The sequence below is a fragment of the Pseudorca crassidens genome, chromosome 1 (genome assembly GCF_039906515.1).
Source record: "Pseudorca crassidens isolate mPseCra1 chromosome 1, mPseCra1.hap1, whole genome shotgun sequence".
Lineage (NCBI taxonomy): Eukaryota > Metazoa > Chordata > Mammalia > Artiodactyla > Delphinidae > Pseudorca > Pseudorca crassidens.
The window spans coordinates 81,892,764-81,911,713 of record NC_090296.1 but is presented as its reverse complement, the minus strand read 5'-3'; positions in this window follow the sequence as shown (position 1 = coordinate 81,911,713).

Here is an 18,950-nt window from a genome sequence, read left to right as displayed (position 1 = left end):
GTGGTGAGCGGGGGCAACTCTGTTGCGGTGCGCAGCCTTCTCATTGCGGTGGCTTCTCTTGTTGTGGAGCACGGGCTCTAGGTGCACGGGCTTCAGTAGTTGTGGCGAGCAGGCTCTAGAGCGTAGGCTCAGTAGTTGTGGCGCACGGGCTTAGTTGCTCCGCGGCATGTGGGATCTTCCCGGACCAGGGCTTGAATCCATGTCCCCTGCATTGGCAGGCAGTTTCTTAACCACTGTGTCACCAGGGAATTCCCGATTGCTAAGCTTTTGACACTTGAAAACCTTATTGTATGATTGGTATAGTCTTAAAAAGACAAAAAATTATTAAAATGTGATGGGGCAGGAGGAACATAATATTGAGGGTTTATTTCACAATCTCTTGTAGGAGTGCTAGCTAGTTCCAACGTATTACAGATTTCTTAGCGCTAGGTACTTTTCTTTCCTTTTCTTTACTCTGAGTGTTCCTACTTTCAAAATAAATTAAGGATTCTTACTTAGAACAAGAGCATTTATGACTCCAACAAAGATGATTTTGAAATAGAGAGCAGTAAGACTAATTTCTTGACATGTACTGATTTATAAGATTTTGAAAAAAAGTTCTATAATTCCTTAATTTTCATTTTGTAATATGAGAAATAGGGTAAAATGGCTTCTCTGCGTCTGGATAATGTTTAATCCTTGCAGATATTCTCACTTAGAAGTGAATTAAAATGTTCTTCATTGATACATCTAAACATTATGAGGTACGTGAATTAATCTCTCATTACCTATAGGTGAAGCTTTTTATAATTCCAAGGTTATTTTTTAGTCAACAGCTTAGGCAAATCCAGCTGGCTGTGAAACTGAGAAAAATTCTTTCAGCTTTTGATATATATATATATATATATATATATATATATATATATATATACACACATACATACATACACACACACACTGGAGAAAATATTTGCTTTTAAAAATGATATTCTTATGATAAGATGTCTAAAGATACTGGGTCATTTCTGAGTGTTATGTTTGTAATTACCAGCACTCACTGCCCATCTCCTACAGAAGTTACAGTCTGTTCTGCATTCCAGTTTATCCATTTATAAAAGAGGGAGAGTGGGAGCTGGTAGAAAGATTTAGGAAGGGATATCCAACCATGTCTAAGGAAGATCTTAAAATTCTATTGACTTTGTTTTCCACTAGAGCTGTGTGAAAGTTAATATCTTTAGTCTACAGAGATTTATGCAAATTATTTTTAAAGTCCTGGTCATGTGAGGTCATATCCCTTGAGTGTCCTTAGAAATTCTGATTTGTATTGGCTGGAATTCCCAGAGCTAAATTAATCCAAAATGGCTGAAAGGTACCAAGGAGATTTTGTGTTCAGGAGATATATTTCTTAGAGGCAGGAAGATGAATTTGATAGGTATTTTTTAAATTACAAAAATTGTACTTTCTTGTTTTAAAATCAAACAATATAGAAGTTTATAAAGTAGTCAATAAAAACCTGAAGTTCCATACATCCACCACTAGAGTTAACCAGTACTAATAGTTTTTTTTTCCTTAACAAAAAATGGGATTAATCTGCCCTTATTGTTGTATAACTTGCTTTTATTTACTTTGGACTATGTCATTGACATCTTTCCAGACTTATGCATATAGATAATATGTTTTATATATATATATATATACACACACACACACATATATATATATACATATATATATACACACATACATATACACTTTTCTATAGAAGGATATTTAGATTATTTCTAATTTTGGACTATTACCAACTATAATAGATACTCTTTTTCTTATACCTTAATACTTTTATGCTGCTATTTCTGAAGTCTTGGTACCAAAAATAAGGTTGTTGGGTTCATTTAACATCTTTACAGGTGATGTATGGAAGAACTTTACAAAACCTTCTCATTATAAGATCTTGATCTTCACATATCAGCTAATCCTGGGTTGGAGACCAAGTGTAGCTCAGCTAGACTTGGTCTTCAAAACAATGAGTGGTTATGTATTTATTTGTTGGATTTAATTGCCTGACAGTATACAGCCAACTTTGTGAACTAAGGCAGTGCATATCTGTGGAAAAGAAAACCACTGAATCACCTATCCAAGTTTAATTTGGCCTTATGAATATTTTCAAACATAATTCAAAAGGAAACTATAAATAATCTTCCTTGAGTATAATCTTTCTCTTAAGGAAGATAATACACACCTCACAGATTGGGTATGTTATTGCCTGCTGCCATACCTGATTTATATCAGGGCTGATCTGCATTTTCATACTCCGTAGAATATTTTGTGAGTTAATAAATTTGCATTGGCACATCTATATGCTATCACAGATAGTGGACACAAGGCAACTGAGCAAAAATAAACCACAGAGAAATTAGTGTTAAGATTTGAAGTAAAACAGTGTCACTGAGAACAAAATCTCTTCTGTTGTGCTTCTCACTATTTTCTGGGCTGATTCTGTTGCCCCCAGTCTATCCAAGAACAGAAAAATTACTTTTTGGCTTTTCCCTCCTTTGTTTTAGGCCAAAATGACTATATATTCTATTGCTTCATCTGCTGGTTTAATAAAAGGAGAATTGAAAAATCTTAGGGACAAGAGAATACCAACAGCAGCTATGATTTTGCCATTGGGGTTCTGAGAATTAGAAAGTTCCAAATTCCAATGAATCAGGGTACTTGGATAAAAACAAGTACTGATGACCTTTATGCCCTCCTTCAGTGAAATTGTTTCATCATGCTGATGATGTGATGTCCTTCTAAACTCCCAAGGATGCAAGCAACAGACAGTCTTGAGGCCTGGGCACACTCAGAGAAATGTTTGGATGAACACAATATCTGTTTTTAATGTCTTCTAGTTGTTCCTTTTAGACCTTTTCGAAGAGCATATTTGCAGCACATGCACAATTAAGACTTTGAGTTTCTGTGGGGGAGAGTTATGAGCAAATTGTTTCCAGTGCTCCCTCTTACCACTCCATATCTTAGTCCCCAATTAAGCACTGGTCATGTCTCAACTGGGGCAGTCAAGGCCTCCAGAAATTTTATTACTGTGCTCAAATGTAGAAAATGCATCAGAAGGTCTAGAGTGACTCTTTTCTGATATGATATTTTTCATCCTGCACCACTTTCTACTTTCAGAGGGAATTAAGATACTTTCTTAATAATAACCACTTTATTCTCACCATATCCTCAAGAGGAAGGAGCCAAATCTTTTGTCAGGACTCTTGCAATAGTTTTCAAACTTCTCTTTCCGCCTTTATCTAGTCCTTTTGGATACTGAATGCTCCTTATAGAGAACTACTTGGTCATATTACTCCCTTGCTTCTTTCCATGGCTCCCTTCTGCCCGTGGGATAGATTTCAAACTCTGGTTGTGTCAGGTGGGGCCTGCCATGATCTCAATCCTCTCCCAGCTTTTTCTTTCAACTCAGCCATAAAAAGAAACGAAATAGAGCTGTTTGTAATGAGGTGGATAGACCTAGAGTCTGTCATACAGAGTGAAGTAAGTCAGAAAGAGAAAGACAAATACCATATGCTAACACATATCTATGGAATTTAAGGAAAAAAAATGTCATGAAGAACGTAGGGGTAAGACAGGAATAAAGACACAGACCTACTAGAGAATGGAGTTGAGGATATGGGGAGGGGGAAGGTTAAGCTGTGACAAAGCGAGAGAGAGGCATGGACATATATACACTACCAAACGTAAGGTAGATAGCTAGTGGGAAGCAGCCGCATAGCATAGGGGGATCAGCTCGGTGCTTTGTGACCACCTAGAGGGGTGGGATAGGGAGGGTGGGAGGGAGACACAAGAGGGAAGAGATATGGGAACATATGTATATGTATAACTGATTCACTTTGCTGTAAAGCAGAAACTAACACACCATTGTGAAGCAATTATACTCCAATAAAGATGTAAAAAAAAAAAAATACCCTTTTGCCTAACAAGCTCCGGTCATAAGAGATTGCTCTGCATTTCCCAGAATTCTCCAGGATTGTAACTTCTTCCACACAGCCTGTCCTAAACACTTCCATCTAGATTCCCTTTCTTTACCCTAAAACCCCACCCCAGGGGAATTGGTCACTCAGTCTTTTGTGCCCAGTTGTATCTATGAGTATTTTAATTGTAACAACTGTAACATCTCATTAACTATATTCATTTAGGCATCTATTTTACATTTCTGGGCTGTTAAGTGCTTCACTGACAGAAATAAGGTTCTTCATTTTTATATTGCCATGTCTAGTCTATAGTAGGCGATGACTAATTGGTCAAATAATTAATGAATAAATATTAATATCTCCATTGCAACCAAAGGGAAATCAGACCTAATCAGAGTTATAAATAGGCTTTTGTATATGTGTGCCTGTCTTTTTCTTTTGTCTTATTCCAAAAAGGATTTAAGACAATTAAAAAATTATGCACACTCTAACAGGATGGTAAATAAACAATGGTGACATTAGGATAAAATAAATTAAGAGGAATTGTAGAGTCATGTTTAGAACTTTGAGTCCATTGTGGTTTTAGCCACAAGCAAATGTACCCTTAGTTACGCTGTTAGGAAGAGCAAAAAGTAGACTAGAAATTCTTCAAAGAGTAATCTGGGACTTACTAAAGGAGTTGTGGGTTTAAAAAGGAAGATGGGCATAGGAATTAGAATATTTTGAAAGGAAATGTCAACTAGTGAAACTAAGTATATTATACTCTTGAAGTTACATTCATAATACCAAATTTATCTAAGTTTCAGAATATATACATCTTAGAATAATGGCATCTCACTGTTATTGCTGAAGGGCTGAGAATATACATGCATTATCCTTGGATATTAAACTTCAATTCTTTATAAGGGGTTCTCAGGAATCTTTAGCTTAAGATTTTGAAACATATTCTGGAGGCTTGCCATTAAATATGGCATGAAAGACAAACTAGACATATATTAATTCAAGGAAATAAATTTTTTCTTTGACTAGGGGAAAAAACAATAAAAATTTGATTTGCTTTTCCTTGAAACACAATTTTAGCTAGTTATCCATGCTGTTTCATTGTTGCGTTTGTAAGACATTTAGGACCTTAAAATCTGAAAAGTTCAGAGAAGCTGAGAGAAAAACTAGAATTTGAAGAGAGATCTAAGAATGAAAGCCAAGAGATCATTATAAAACACAGAGGTATTTTATAATAAAAAAATTTGTTACAACGACAACTCCAAATGATAGAATTTGTCCTACCATCAATTCTAAATAATTATATTTCAATCACATGGAGAAGATTGAGCATCTGGATTTAATGCACAAAGCTTAGAAAAAAAGTAAGATATTTAAATTCTAGGTATAACCATTAATCACATTCCACACACTTAGCTAAGTTGCCGTAAGTTCAAGAGTAGTTAAAATTTATCATGATCGTGATTATCTGATTTGCATATACCCTTATTAAAGTGCTATTATTGTGATTGACTCTCAGGTAGAAGAAAGATACATATATTATGGGGGTATGATAGCTGCTTTCAGAAGAGATGATCACATTTATTCAGTTCGTGCAGTTCAGAATTGAAGGGAGGCACAAAATTAAGTGACACTCTTATAAAAACCTCTAATTAGATTTAAGGTAAATATTTAGTATGTTAAGGACCCTTGTTCCCTTGGAAGTAGCACTAAACCTGTTTCTTTGTTGAGAGTTAAGGCTGATGTTCAAATATATATTCAAATTTCAGCTTAAATAGTGAAAATCTTTGATGAGATCTGTTCATCAGGCAATCATCAGGGTTTCTGTCTTTCAAGAAAAATGTATTTTCTCTTTTCACATTTTGAGTTATAGAACTTTCATATTCACTCAGCTGTGGGAAAAGAAAATGGGAAACATATGATCAATTTATTTCCAATTTATTTCAACATTGTGAGCAAAAGAAGGTTTTTAATTAGGAGTTTTCAAGGAAATCCCACCCACAAAATTTTTTGGTAGGTAATAAAGCTGAGATTTCCTCCAGTGAATGCTAGCAAGGCTGTCAGCTGCCAGGTGTGGATTATAACCTACCTTCTTTCTCCCTGTATCTTCTTTTACTTGTCATCTCTCTTTACATGTTCAATTGTAGAAATGAGGAGGAGAGATGAATTTGGTAGAGGCGGGGGCCTGGAGATGGGAAAGAGGAAGTCAATCCCCCACTGAATTCTTTGGATTAATTTTCAGCACAATAGAGAGTGTTAGAGGCAGTAGATCAAGTGCCTATTTAGTAGAGATTTTCTAAGACTCTGGTCTCCGGGACAGCTTTAGGAGGCCAAGCAACCAAGTTTAGAATGCAGTTGTGGAGAAGACCCTTTCCTCTGCCTGTGCAAGATACCCATCATCTCCCACAGGATGAGATGATTCTGGGTGAAACCAGAAACAATCCACTAGCCATGGCCATTGGCTTGCTCATGTTGGATGGTAGAGGTGGTGAAGCTTCCCTGAAAGTTTTTGAAAGCAGCACATGTGGACCAGTGGGAGCACAGCAACCTCCAAGAGATGGTGCCAGTACAGCAGGCTGACTAGGGCTCAAAGAGAGCCTTGGAAGGCAGCATTTTCTAGAAATCACTGTGAGATACTTGAGTAGGAGGTTTAATGGGTGCGGGAGATTAAGGCCTTTTTATCATATGGGTGTATGCTTTTGACCCAGTCATACCTTTGAGCTACAAAAGTACAAGGCATATTTTTTCCTTCCTATTAAAATATTATTGAATATTTAATACATGCAAAAGTATGTGTGTGTGAGTGCATATGCTTGATTCTCATTATTCAAAGCTTCCATATTTGAAAATTTACCTAGTTGCTAAAACTTGTTTGTAACCTCAAAATCAATACTAGTGGTGTTTTCTTTGTCATTTGCAAACATGTGCAGAGCTGTGAAAAATTTGAGTCACCTGACATGCATGTTCCCAGCTGAGATCCAACAAGGCGATGCTCTGCCTCCTTGTTCCAGCTCTCATAATATTTACAAGTGTCCTTTATGCAGTCTATTTAGTGCCATGTCTTTGACATTTTTGTGTTTTCTGTCTGTGACTTTACTGTTTAAAATGGGCCCAAGTGTAGTACTGAAGTGCTGTCTTGTGTTCCTAATTGCAAGAAGGTTGTGATGTGCCTTACACAGAAAATAGGTGTGTTAGATAAGATTTGTTCAGGCATGGATCATAACACTGCTGGCCATGAGTTCAATGTTATTGAATCGACAATATATATTAAATAAGAGGTCTTTAAACATAAACACATAAAACAAGATTATATATTGATGGGTTGGTTAAAATGTGCTTAGAGGCTTGCAGGAACTTAACTCTGTGTTTCCCCTAGAAGCAATGGTTCAGTATTTGCTAATTCAGCATTTGCAGTGACTTTATTGCACATAGCTGTCAAGTGGATCCGTTTCTGGCACTCTGTTTTGTTTCATTGGTCCATTTGTCTTTCTCTGAGCCAATTCTGTGCTATATTAGTTGTTATTGCTAGAGCAGTCTGATTGGACTAGGCTATGCTAGTGGCAACTCTGAAAACAATGATTTAGCGCCACAAAAAGTATAGTTGTCTCTTATGAAAAATCTGTTGCAGGTTTGCAAAACTAACCAGAGAAGCTGTCTTTAATGAAATGGCTCAATGTTGTATCTTCATATCAACTCATGATTCCATGCTTAATATGGCAGAAGATAGCTTTGGAGTGTTTAAGATGGCAACTAAATACTTCTGCCTAGAAATGTCACGTGTCATTTTGACTTTTATTAGTCAAAGCAAGATTTATAGCCAACTCTAATAGTAAGGAAGCATAGTGAATTTGAATAATTGATTTTATAATGTTGAAACAACCATTCATTACTTGAGTAAATTCAAATTGGTCATGATGTATGTATTATGCTTTTTGTACTTAACATTTTGTTGAGTTACTTTTGCATTCATGTCATAATTGAATTGGCTTATAATTTTCTTTTTACACTTTTCCTGTTTATCTGGTTTTGATATCAAAGATATACTGGCAAACTAAAATAATTTGGGAAATGTGCCCTCTTTTCCTGTTTTATGGAAGAGTTGGTAAAAGCTTAAAATGATCTGTTCCTTGAATATTTTGCAGAGTATTTCTATAAAATAATCTAGGCCTAATGTTTTATCTTGAGAAGATGTTCAATTGTTCATGTGATAATTGAGCTTCTATTTCTTCTAGAGTCAGTTTCTTTGAAGTATATTTTTGTAGGCGTATGTTTATGTTGTTTAATTTTTTATATTTAACGGCACAAACTAGTTTGTATTATTCTATTATTTATCTAATGTCTGCTGAATCACTCAGTGTGTCTTCTGTTTCATTCATATTATTATCTGTGCTTCTCTTTTCATATCTCTTGCTAAAGGTTTGTCAGTTTTGTCTTTCAAAAAGCCAGTGGTTAAATTCTTTGATATTCTCTATTATATCTTTACTTTTTATTTTATGAATTTTGGTTCTTATCTTAAAATATTTTAAAGTTATTAGATCCATAAATATTTAGAATTTTATTATCTTCCTAGTAAAGGAACCTTTACATTGTTATATAGTGACTCTCTTCATTACATATTAGCAAGGCTTTTTTCCTTAAAGTTTATTTCATTTTATAATAATACAGCTGCACAATTGCCTTTTGGTTAGTTTTTTCTTGGGATTATTTCCATCACTTACGTTTCAGTATTTCTGTATCCATATGTTTTATCATAACTCTTACAAGTTTTATAACCGTACTCTGACAATTTTATTCTTTTAATTGAAGAACATAGTTTACTTAGTATGATTAATGATTTATATGGATTAATTTTTACACTTTATTTTGTATTTTTCTCACTTTTTTATACTTCTTCTGTAGTCTCTTAGACTCCTGGATTGAATTTGTTCTCATTTATGTTTGCCTTTCTACAAGGATGTTTGGATGTTATGTACTCTATATATAGTCTTTTAGGAGTTATTCTAGAAATCAAAACAACATACTTAGTACAATCTAAACTAATATCTTTGCCCTGCTCCCAAACAGAAAAAGCAATTTACTGTTATCTCTAATCACCCTCCTGACTTACTTTATGTACTATACTGTATTTTAGTATTTCAGTTTTCTCTTTATTAAACAAATTAGACATTATGCATATTTTATTCACTTATTTTTGTTAATATTTATTAACATGTTTACAATTTTCTTTCAATTCTCATTAGTTCTTGCATTTCATGCCATTCTTCTTACTGAAGGAGAGCTTTTAGAAATGTTCTTTAATGAGTATGCAGGGAAAAGCAGATAAAGACAAGTATTCTTTGTAATAAATAATCCAGTCAGGATGAAAAAAAATGTCTTTATTGAGAACATATTAGTGCTAAATTCTCTTAGTGTTTGTTTGAAAGAAATATTTCTATTTCACTCTCATTTTTAAAGGAGGTTTCACTGGATATAGAACTGTAGGTTGTTAGATTTTTCTCTGAGTCCTTTAAAGATGTTATTCCATTATATTTTTCCTCTGCTCCCCTTTTTAATTTAACAAAAAAGGTATCCATCTTGTAATTCATTCATTTGTAGTCTCCCTGGTTGCTTTTAGGATTTTAAATTTATCTTTGGTCCAGCAATTCCAAAACAATTAGTCTAGGTATGCATTTCTTTTATTATGTCCTGGTTGTTATTCACAATACTATTTCAAAGCAAGGATTCTTTTTTTTTTTTAACATCTTTATTGGAGTATAATTGCTTTACAGTGGTGTGTTAGTTTGTGCTTTATAACAAAGTGAATCAGCTCTACATATACATATATCCCCATATCTCCTCCCTCTTGCATCTCCCTCCAACCCTTCCTATCCCACCCCTCTAGGTGGTCACAAAGCACCGAGCTCATCTCCCTGTGCTATGCAGCTGCTTCCCACTAGCTAGCTATTTTACATTTGGTAGTGGATATATGTCCATGCCACTCTCTCACTTCGTCCCAGCTTCCCATTCCCCATCCCCATGTCCTCAAGTCCATTCTCTATGTCTGTATCTTTATTCCTGTCCTTCCCCTATGTTCTTCTGAACATTTTTTTTTTTTAGATTCCATATATATGTGTTAGCATACAGTATTTGTTTTTCTCTTTCTGACTTACTTCACTCTGTATGACAGACTCTAGGTCCATCCACCTCACTACAAATAACTCAATTTCATTTCTTTTTAAGGCTGAGTAATATTCCATTGTATATATGTACCACATCTTCTTTATTCATTCATCTGTCAACGGACACTTAGGTTGCTTCCATATCCTGGCTATTGTAAAAGGGCTGCAATGAAAACTGTGGTACATGACTCTTTGAATTATGGTTTTCTCAGGACATATGCCCAGTGGTGGGATTGCTGGGTTGTATGGTATTTCTATTTTTAGTATTTTAAGGAATCTCCATACTGTTCTCCATAGTGGCTGTATCAATTTACATTCCCACCAACAATGCAGGAGGGTTTCCTTTTCTCCACACCCTCTCCAGCATTTATTGTTTGTAGACTTTTTGTTGGTGGCCATTCTGACTAGTTGAGGTGATACCTCATTGTAGTTTTGATTTTATTTTCTCTAATGATTAGTGATGTTGAGCATCTTTCATGTGTTTGTTGGCCATCTGTATATCTTCTTTAGAGAAATGTCTATTTAGGACTTCTGCCCAATTTTGGATTGGGTTATTTGTTTTTTTGATATTGAGCTGCATGAGCTGCCTGTATATTTTGGAGATGAATCCTTTGTCAGTTGCTTCATTTGCAAATATTTTCTCCCATTCTGAGGGTTGCCTTTTCATATTCTTTATGGTTTCCTTTGCTGTGCAAAAGCTTTTAAGTTTCATGAGGTCCCTTTTGTTTATTTTTGTTTTTATTTCCATTTATCTAGGAGATGGGTCAAAAAGGATCTTGCTGTGATTTATGTCGTAGAGTGTTCTGCCTATGTTTTCCTCTAAGAGTTTTATAGTGTCTGAGCTTACATTTAGGTCTTTTATCCATTTTGAGTTTATTTTTGTGTATGGTGTTACGGAGAGTTCTAATTTCATTCTTTTACGTGTAGCTGTCCAGTTTTCCCAGCACCACTATTGAAGAGGCTGTCTCTTCTCCATTGCATATTCTTGCCTCCTTTTTGAAAAATAAGGTGACCATATATGCGTGGGTTTATATCTGGGCTTTCTTTCCTGTTCCACTGATCTATATTTCTGCTTTTGTGCCAGTACCATACTGTCGTGATTACTGTAGCTTTGTAGTAGAGTCTGAAATCTGGGAGCCTTTTTCCTCCAGCTCTGTTTTTCTTTCTGAAGATTGCTTTGACTATTCAGGGTCTTTGTGTTTCCATATGAATTTTGAATTTTTTTTTCTAGTTCTCTGAAAAATGCCATTGGTAGTTTGCTAGGGATTACATTGAATCTGTAGAATGCTTTGGGTAGTATAGTCATTTTCACAATGTTGATTCTTCCAATTGAAGAACACGGTATATTTCTCCATCTGTTTGTATCATCTTTAATTTCCTTCATCAGTGTTTTATAGTTTTCTGCATACAGGTCTTTTGTCTCCTTATGTAGGTTTATTCCTAGGTAGTTTATTCTTTTTTTTGCAGTGGTAAATGGGAGTGTTTCCTTAATTTCTCTTTCAGATGTTTCATCATTAGTATATAAGAATGCAAGAGATTTCTGTGCATTAATTTTGTATCCTGCTACTTTACCAAATTCATTGTTTAGCTCTAGTAGTTCTGTGGTAGCATCTTTAGGATTCTCTATGTATAGAATCATGTCATCTGCAAACAGTGACAGCTTTACTTCTTTTCCAGTTTGGATTCCTTTTATTTCATTTTCTTCTCTGGTTGGTGTGGCTAAAACTTCCAAAACTATGTTGAATAATAGTGGTGAGAGTGGGCAACCTTGTCTTGTTCCTGATCTTAGTGGGAATGGTTTCAGTTTTTCACTATTGAGGATGATGTTGGCTGTGGGTTTGTCATATATGGCCTTTATTATGTTGAGGAAAGTTCCCTCTATGCCTACTTTCTGGAGGACTTTTATAATAAATGGGTGTTGAATTTTGTCAAAAGCTTTTTCTGCATCTGTTGAGACGATGATATGGTTTTTATCCTTCAGTTTATTAATATGGTTTATCACATTGATTGATTTGCATATACTGAAGAATCCTTGCATTCCTGGGATAAACCCCACTTGATCATGGTGTATGATTCTTTTAATGTGCTGTTGGATTCTGTTTGCTAGTATTTTGTTGAGGATTTTTGCATCTATGTTCATCAGTGATATTAGCCTATAGTTTTCTTTCTTTGTGAAATCTTTGTCTGGTTTTGGTATCAGGGTGATGGTGACCTTGTAGAATTAGTTTGGGAGTGTTTCTCCCTCTGCTATATTTTGGAAGAGTTTGAAAAGGATAAGTGTTAGCTCTTCTCTAATTGTTTGGTAGAATTCACCTGTGAAACTGTCTCGTCCTGGGCTTTTGTGTGTTCGAAGATTTTTAATCACATTCTCAATTTCAGTGCTTGTGGTTGGTCTGTTTATATTTTCTGTTTCTTCCTGGTTCAGTCTTGGAAGGTTGTGCTTTTGTACGAATTTGTCCATTTCTTCCAGATTGTGCATTTTATTGGCATATTGTTGCTTGTTGTAATCTTTCATAATCCTTTGTATTTCTGCAGTGTCAGTGGGTACTTCTCCTTTTTCATTTTTAATTCTATTGATTTCAGTCTTCTCCCTTTTTTTCTTGATGAGTTTGGCTAATGGTTTATCTGTTTTTCTTCTCAAAGAACCAGCCTCAGTTTTATTGATCTTTGCTATTGTTTCCTTCATTTCTTTTTCACTTATTTCTGATCTGATCTTTATGATTTCTTTCCTTCTGCTAACTTTGTGGGTTTTTTGTTCTTCTTTCTCTAATTGCTTTAGGTGTAAAGTTAGGTTGTTTATTTGGAATGTGTCTTGCTTGTTGAGGTAGGATTGTATTGCTATAAACTTCCCTCTCAGAACTGCTTTTGCTGCATCCCCTAGGTTCAGGTTGTCATGTTTTCATTGTCATTTGTTTCTAGGTATTTTTTGATTTCCTCTTTGATTTCTTCAGTGATCTCTTGGTTATTAACTATTGTATTGTTTAGCCTCCATGTGTTTGTATTTTTTACAGATTTTTTCCTGTAATTGATATCTAGTCTCATAGCCTCGGGGTCAGAAAAGTTACTTGATATGATTTCAATATTCTTAAATTTACCAAGGCTTGATTTGTGACCCAAGATATTGTCCCTCCTGGAGAATGTTCCATGAGCACTTGAGAAGAAAGTGTATTCTGTTGGTTTTGGATGGAATGTCTTATAAATATATATTAAGTCCATCTTGTTTAATGTATCATTTAAAGCTTGTGTACCTTATTTATTTTCATTTTGGATGATCTGTCCATTGGTGAAAGTGCGATGTTAAAAGTCCCCTACTATGATTGTGTTACTGTCGATTTCCCCTTTTATGGCTGATAGTATTTGCCTTATGTATTGAGGTGCTCTTATGTTGGGTGCATCAATATTTACAATTGTTATGTCTTCTTGGATCGATCCCTTGATCATTATGTAGTGTCCTTCTTTGTCTCTTATAATAGTGTTTATTTTAAAGTCTATTTTGTTTGATGTGAGACTTGCTACTCCAGCTTTCTTTTGATTTCCATTTGCATGGAATATCTTTTTCCATCCCCTCACTTTCAGTCTGTGTGTGTCCCTAGGTCTGAAGTGGGTCTCTTGTAGACAGCATATATACGGGTCTTGTTTTTGTATCCATTCAGCCAGTCTGTGTCTTTTGGTGGGAGCTTTTAATCCATTTACATTTAAGGTAGTTATCAATATGTATGTTCCTATTACCATTTTCTTAATTGTTTTGGGTTTATTATTGTAGGTCTTTTCCTTCTCTTGTGTTTCCTGCCTAGAGAAGTTCCTTTAGCATTTGTTGTAAAGCTGGTTTGGTGGTGCTGAATTCTCTCAGCTTTTATTTGTCTGTAAAGTTTTTAATTTCTCCATCGAATCTGAATGAGATCCTTGCTGGGTAGAGTAATCTTGGTTGTAGGCTTTTCCCTTTCATCACTTTAAACATGTCCTGCCACTGCCTTCTGGCTTGCAGTTTCTGCTGAAATATCAGCTGTTAACCTTATGGGGATTCCCTTGTATGTTATTTTTCCCTAGCTGCTTTTAATATTTTTTCTTTGTATTTAACTTTTGGTAGTTTGATTAATATGTATCTTGGCATGTTTCTCCTTGGATTTATCTGTATGGGACTCTGCACTTTCTGGACTTGATTGACTATTTCCTTTCCCATATTAGGGAAGTTTTCAACTATAATCTCTTCAAATATTTTCTCATTCCCTTTTTCTCTTCTTCTTCTGGGACTCCTATAATTCGAATGTTGGTGTGTTTAATGTTGTCCCAGAGGTCTCTGATACTGTCCGCAATTATTTTCATTCGATTTTCTTTATTCTGCTCTGCAGTAGTTATTTCTACTATTTTGTCTTCCAGGTCACTTCTCCGTTCTTCTGCCTCAGTTATTCTGCTATTGATGCTTTCTAGAGAATTATAAATTTCATGTATTGTATTGTTCGTCATTGTTTGTTTGCTCCTTAGTTCTTCTAGGTCCTTGTTAAATGTTTCTTGTATTTTTTCCATTCAATTTCCAAGATTTTTGCATCATCTTTACTATCATTACTCCGAGTTCTTTTTCAGGTAGACTGCCGTTTTCCTCTTTATTTATTTGGTCTCTTGTGTTTTTACCTTGCTCCTTCATCTGCTGTGTGTTTCTCTGTTTTCTCATTTTGCTTAAATTACTGTGTCTGGGGTCTCCTTTTCACAGGCTGCAAGTTCGTAGTTTCCGTTGTTTTTGGTGTCTGCCGCCAAGTTGCTAAGTTTGGTCCGGTGAGCTGTGTAGGCTTCCTGGTGGAGGGGACTGGTGCCTGTGTTCTGCCGGGTGAGGCTGGAGCTTGATTTTCTGGTCGGCAGGACCGTGTCTGGTGGTGTGTTCTGGGGTGTCTGTGACCTTATTATGATTTTAGGCAGCCTCTCTGCTGAAGGCTGGGGTTTTGTTCCTGTCTTGCTAGTTGTTTGGCATAGGGTGTCCAGCACTGGAGCTTGCTGGTCGTTGAGTGGAGCCGGGTCTTAGCGTCGAGATGGATATCTCTGGGAGAGCTTTTGCTTTTTCATATTATGTTGAGCCTGGAGGTCTCTGGTTGACCAATGTCCTGAACTCAGCTCTCCCACCTCAGAGGCACAGGCCTGACACCCAGCCGGAGCATGAAGACCCTGTCATCCACACTGCTCAGAAGAAAAGGGAGATAAGAAGAAAGAAGGAAAATATAAATAAATAAAATAAATAAAAGTTACTAAAATAAAAAAAATATTAAAAATAAAAAATTAAAAGTAATAAAAGAAAAGAAAGAAAGAAAGAAGAGAGCAACCAACCCAAAAAACAAATCCACCAATGATAACAATTGCTAAAAAGTATACTAAAAAATGCCAAAAAAACAGAAAACGGACAGACAGAACCCTAGGACAAATGGTAAAAGCAAAACTATACAGACAAAATCACACAAAGAAGCATAAACATACACACAAAAAGAAAAAGGAAAAAAGATATATATATATATATATATATCTTTATATAAAAAAAAAAGCAAGAGAGCAACCAAATCAATAAACAAATCTACCAATGATAATAAACTATAATTACTAAACTAAGATAAACATAAGACCAGGAACAAATTAGATGCAGAATGCAAAACCCTAGTCTCCCATTGCTTCCAAAGTCCAACACCTCAATTTTGGGATGATTCATTGTCTATTCAGGTTTTCCAAAGAGGCAGGGTACATCAAGTTGACTGTGTATATTTAATCAGCTGCTCCTGAGGCTGCTGGGAGAGATTTCCCTTTCTCTTCTTTGTTCGCACAGCTCCCGGGGTTCAGCTTTGGATTTGGCCCTGCCTCTGCGTGTATGTTGCAGATGAGGGCATCTGTTTCCTGCCCAAACAGGATGGGGTTAAAGTAGCAGCTGATTCAGGGACTCTGGCTCACTCAGGCCGGGGGTGGGGGTGGGGTGGGGGGGGCGGGGGGGTATGGAATGTGGGGAGCCTGCAGCAGCAGAGGCCAGCATTACTTCGCAACAGCCTGAGGTGCGCAGTTTGTTCTCCCAGGGAAGTTGTCCCTGGATCACGGGACCCTGGCAGTGGTGGGATGCACAGGCTCCCAGGACAGGAGGTGTGGATAGTGACGTGTGCTTGCACAGAGGCTTCTTAGTGGCTGCAGCAGCAGCCTTAGCATTTCATGCCCATCTCTGGTGTCCATGCTGATAGCCGCAGCTCTCTCCCAGTCTGTGGAGCTCATTTAGGCAGTGCTCTGAATCCCCTTTCCTCACGCACCCTGAAACAGTGGTGTCTTGCCTCTTAGGCAGGTCCAGACTTTTTCCCGGACTCCCTCACAGCTAGCTGTGGCGCACCAGCCCCCTTCAGGCTGTGTTCACATAGCCAACCCCAGTCCTCTCCGTGGGATCTGACCGCCGAAGCCCGAGCCTCAGCTCCCAGTCCCCACCCCACCCAGCAGGTGAGCAGACAAGCCTCTCGGGCCGGTGAGTGCTGGTCGGCACTGATCCTCTGTGTGGGAATCTCTCCGCTTTGCCCTCTGCACTCCTATTGCTGCTCTCTCCTCTGAGGCTCTGAAGCTTCCTCCCTACCACCCTCCGTCTCTGCCAATGAAGACACTAGGCTTCCTAGTGTGTGGAAACTTTTCCTCCTTCACAGCTCCCTCCCAGAGGTGCAGGTCCTGTCCCTATTCTTTTGTCTCTGTTTATTTTTTTTTCTTTTGCCCTACCCAGGTATGTGGGGAGTTTCTTGCCTTTTGGGAAGTCTGAGTTCTTCTGCCAGCGTTCAGTAGGTGTTCTGTAGGAGTTGTTCCACGTGTAGATGTATTTCTGATGTATTTGTGGGGAGGAAGTTGATCTGCACGTCTTAGTCCTCCGCCATCTTGAAGGTCTTGAGGATTCTTGTTATTTATCAGCTTTGAGGAAGTCTTATGAAGTTCTCAGTAAATACAGTACTTTCCCATTGCAAAAAATTTCCTTCTCTAACATGAATTAAACATCTGTTAGACCTTCTCACTGTATCCTTTAGAAGTTCTTTTTCTTCTCTCTCTTTTGTTTTCCTTTTCCTTTCTGTACTTTATAGTGTCTAGTTTCTTCATTTTTATATTCTAGTTCTCTACTTCTCTCTTCAGCTATATCTAAGCTACTGATTCATTTATTTATTGAGCTTTTAAAATTTTTCAATTGATTTAGTCTTCTTTTTCTATTTAGTTCTTTTCCAAATATCATTTTTGATAGTTTAAATTATTTTTTACTTTCATACTTTCAATTATTTTTTACTTAAAATATATTAATTATACTTAAAATATATTAGTTATATTAATAATTCTAAAATCTTTTTTTGTTATTTTTATGCTGTTTTGTTTTTTCTGAAGCCTCTTGACCAAGGCATATGAAATTCTCTGTATTTTATTATTGTTAGTTCATATTAATTATCAATGATAATTGATCTCTGAGTTGAAGATGAATGTCTCCAAAGAGGATTTATGTTTACTTTTTCTGAAAGCAGACACTGAGATGAAATTTGGAGTGCAAGACATTTAGTAAAGATTAAGTAGCCCTGGACAGAGAGAGAAGTCAAACTTTAATGTAGGACCGGCAAAGCTTTGGCCAATCCGGTGGAGAGCTTTGGAGAAAACATCATTCATCAGGGTTGTCTTGCAATGGGTTGGAAAGGCTAGACTTTTATACTTTTACTTCACTCAGTCACCAAAGATGGTCTGCTCCTCAGGTGAGGTGGCCCTCTGTAGCTGAGGCATATCCTAGTGATTGTCTGCTGGCACAGTATCTGCAGTTGTGCAGCAGCAAGTCTTACCTTCAGTGGGGATCTGAGCAGTATTTCTCTGTGTCTATCACATTGGGGAAACAAACATGGGAGTTACTGAGACAACTCGGAAGCATTGTGTGTATTTTAGGTGAGAAGAGGGTTAAAGATCAACCCCCTGGCATTAATGGGCTGACACAGGAAGAAGATTAAGTTAAGATGGTTGAGAAGGAAGGACTTGAAGAAAGAGGGTCCTTACCCTGAGTATTTGTAATGAAAATAAAAAGTGTGAGAATAACTAAACATGCATTATCAACTGGAAACTGCATTCTGTTTAGCATAGGATTAGCTTAATCATGAATACAGATGTGCAAACCATAAGTACTCTATATCATCTACTGTTTCTACTTCTTTAAAAATCAGCAAAATGCTTAACTCAGCGGACATAAAGAACATGTCTCCATTCTGGTATTTAGTTCTGTTTTTCTGTCCTGACTTCTTTCTCTGTATAGGATTCCATTTTTTTTTTCCTCTGCTGTCTTATAAAAATAATTTCCTTGAATCATGGCTTTCAATCCTAATTAAGAAATTTCTTAATTTTATAGTTGGGAATTTCTCAAAGTTCAGACTTTATTAAAGTCTAAATTAACTGCATTCCCAAAGTTTTGCTTCCTTCTAATACATTCTGTAAAATGCCTATCACCAACTTATTATTGTCCTTGGAATGGCTTCTCTGTATTTGTGAGTTTCTTGAAGTCTGTTTTGTGTCTCTGATCTGATGCTCAGTGCTCTGTGACTGGTGTTTTTCTCTGTTCACCTGCAGTACTCTGTTCTCACTTTTCATTGGAAAACCAACCTATTGAATAATCTGTGCTGAAAAGGAATTTCCCTATCTAAAGATATAGACCCTGTGATACTGTTTAACACTCTTAAATATCTTTCATGGCCACAGACACACAAAGTTTTATAGTTCCATTTCAAATGCACTATCATATAAACTACATAAGACCTATGGTGCAGATGCGTTGCCAGTTCTTTGATTTAGGTCATTGGTGTTATTTTAGAAAGTAGCCATTGAAATTCAAAATAAC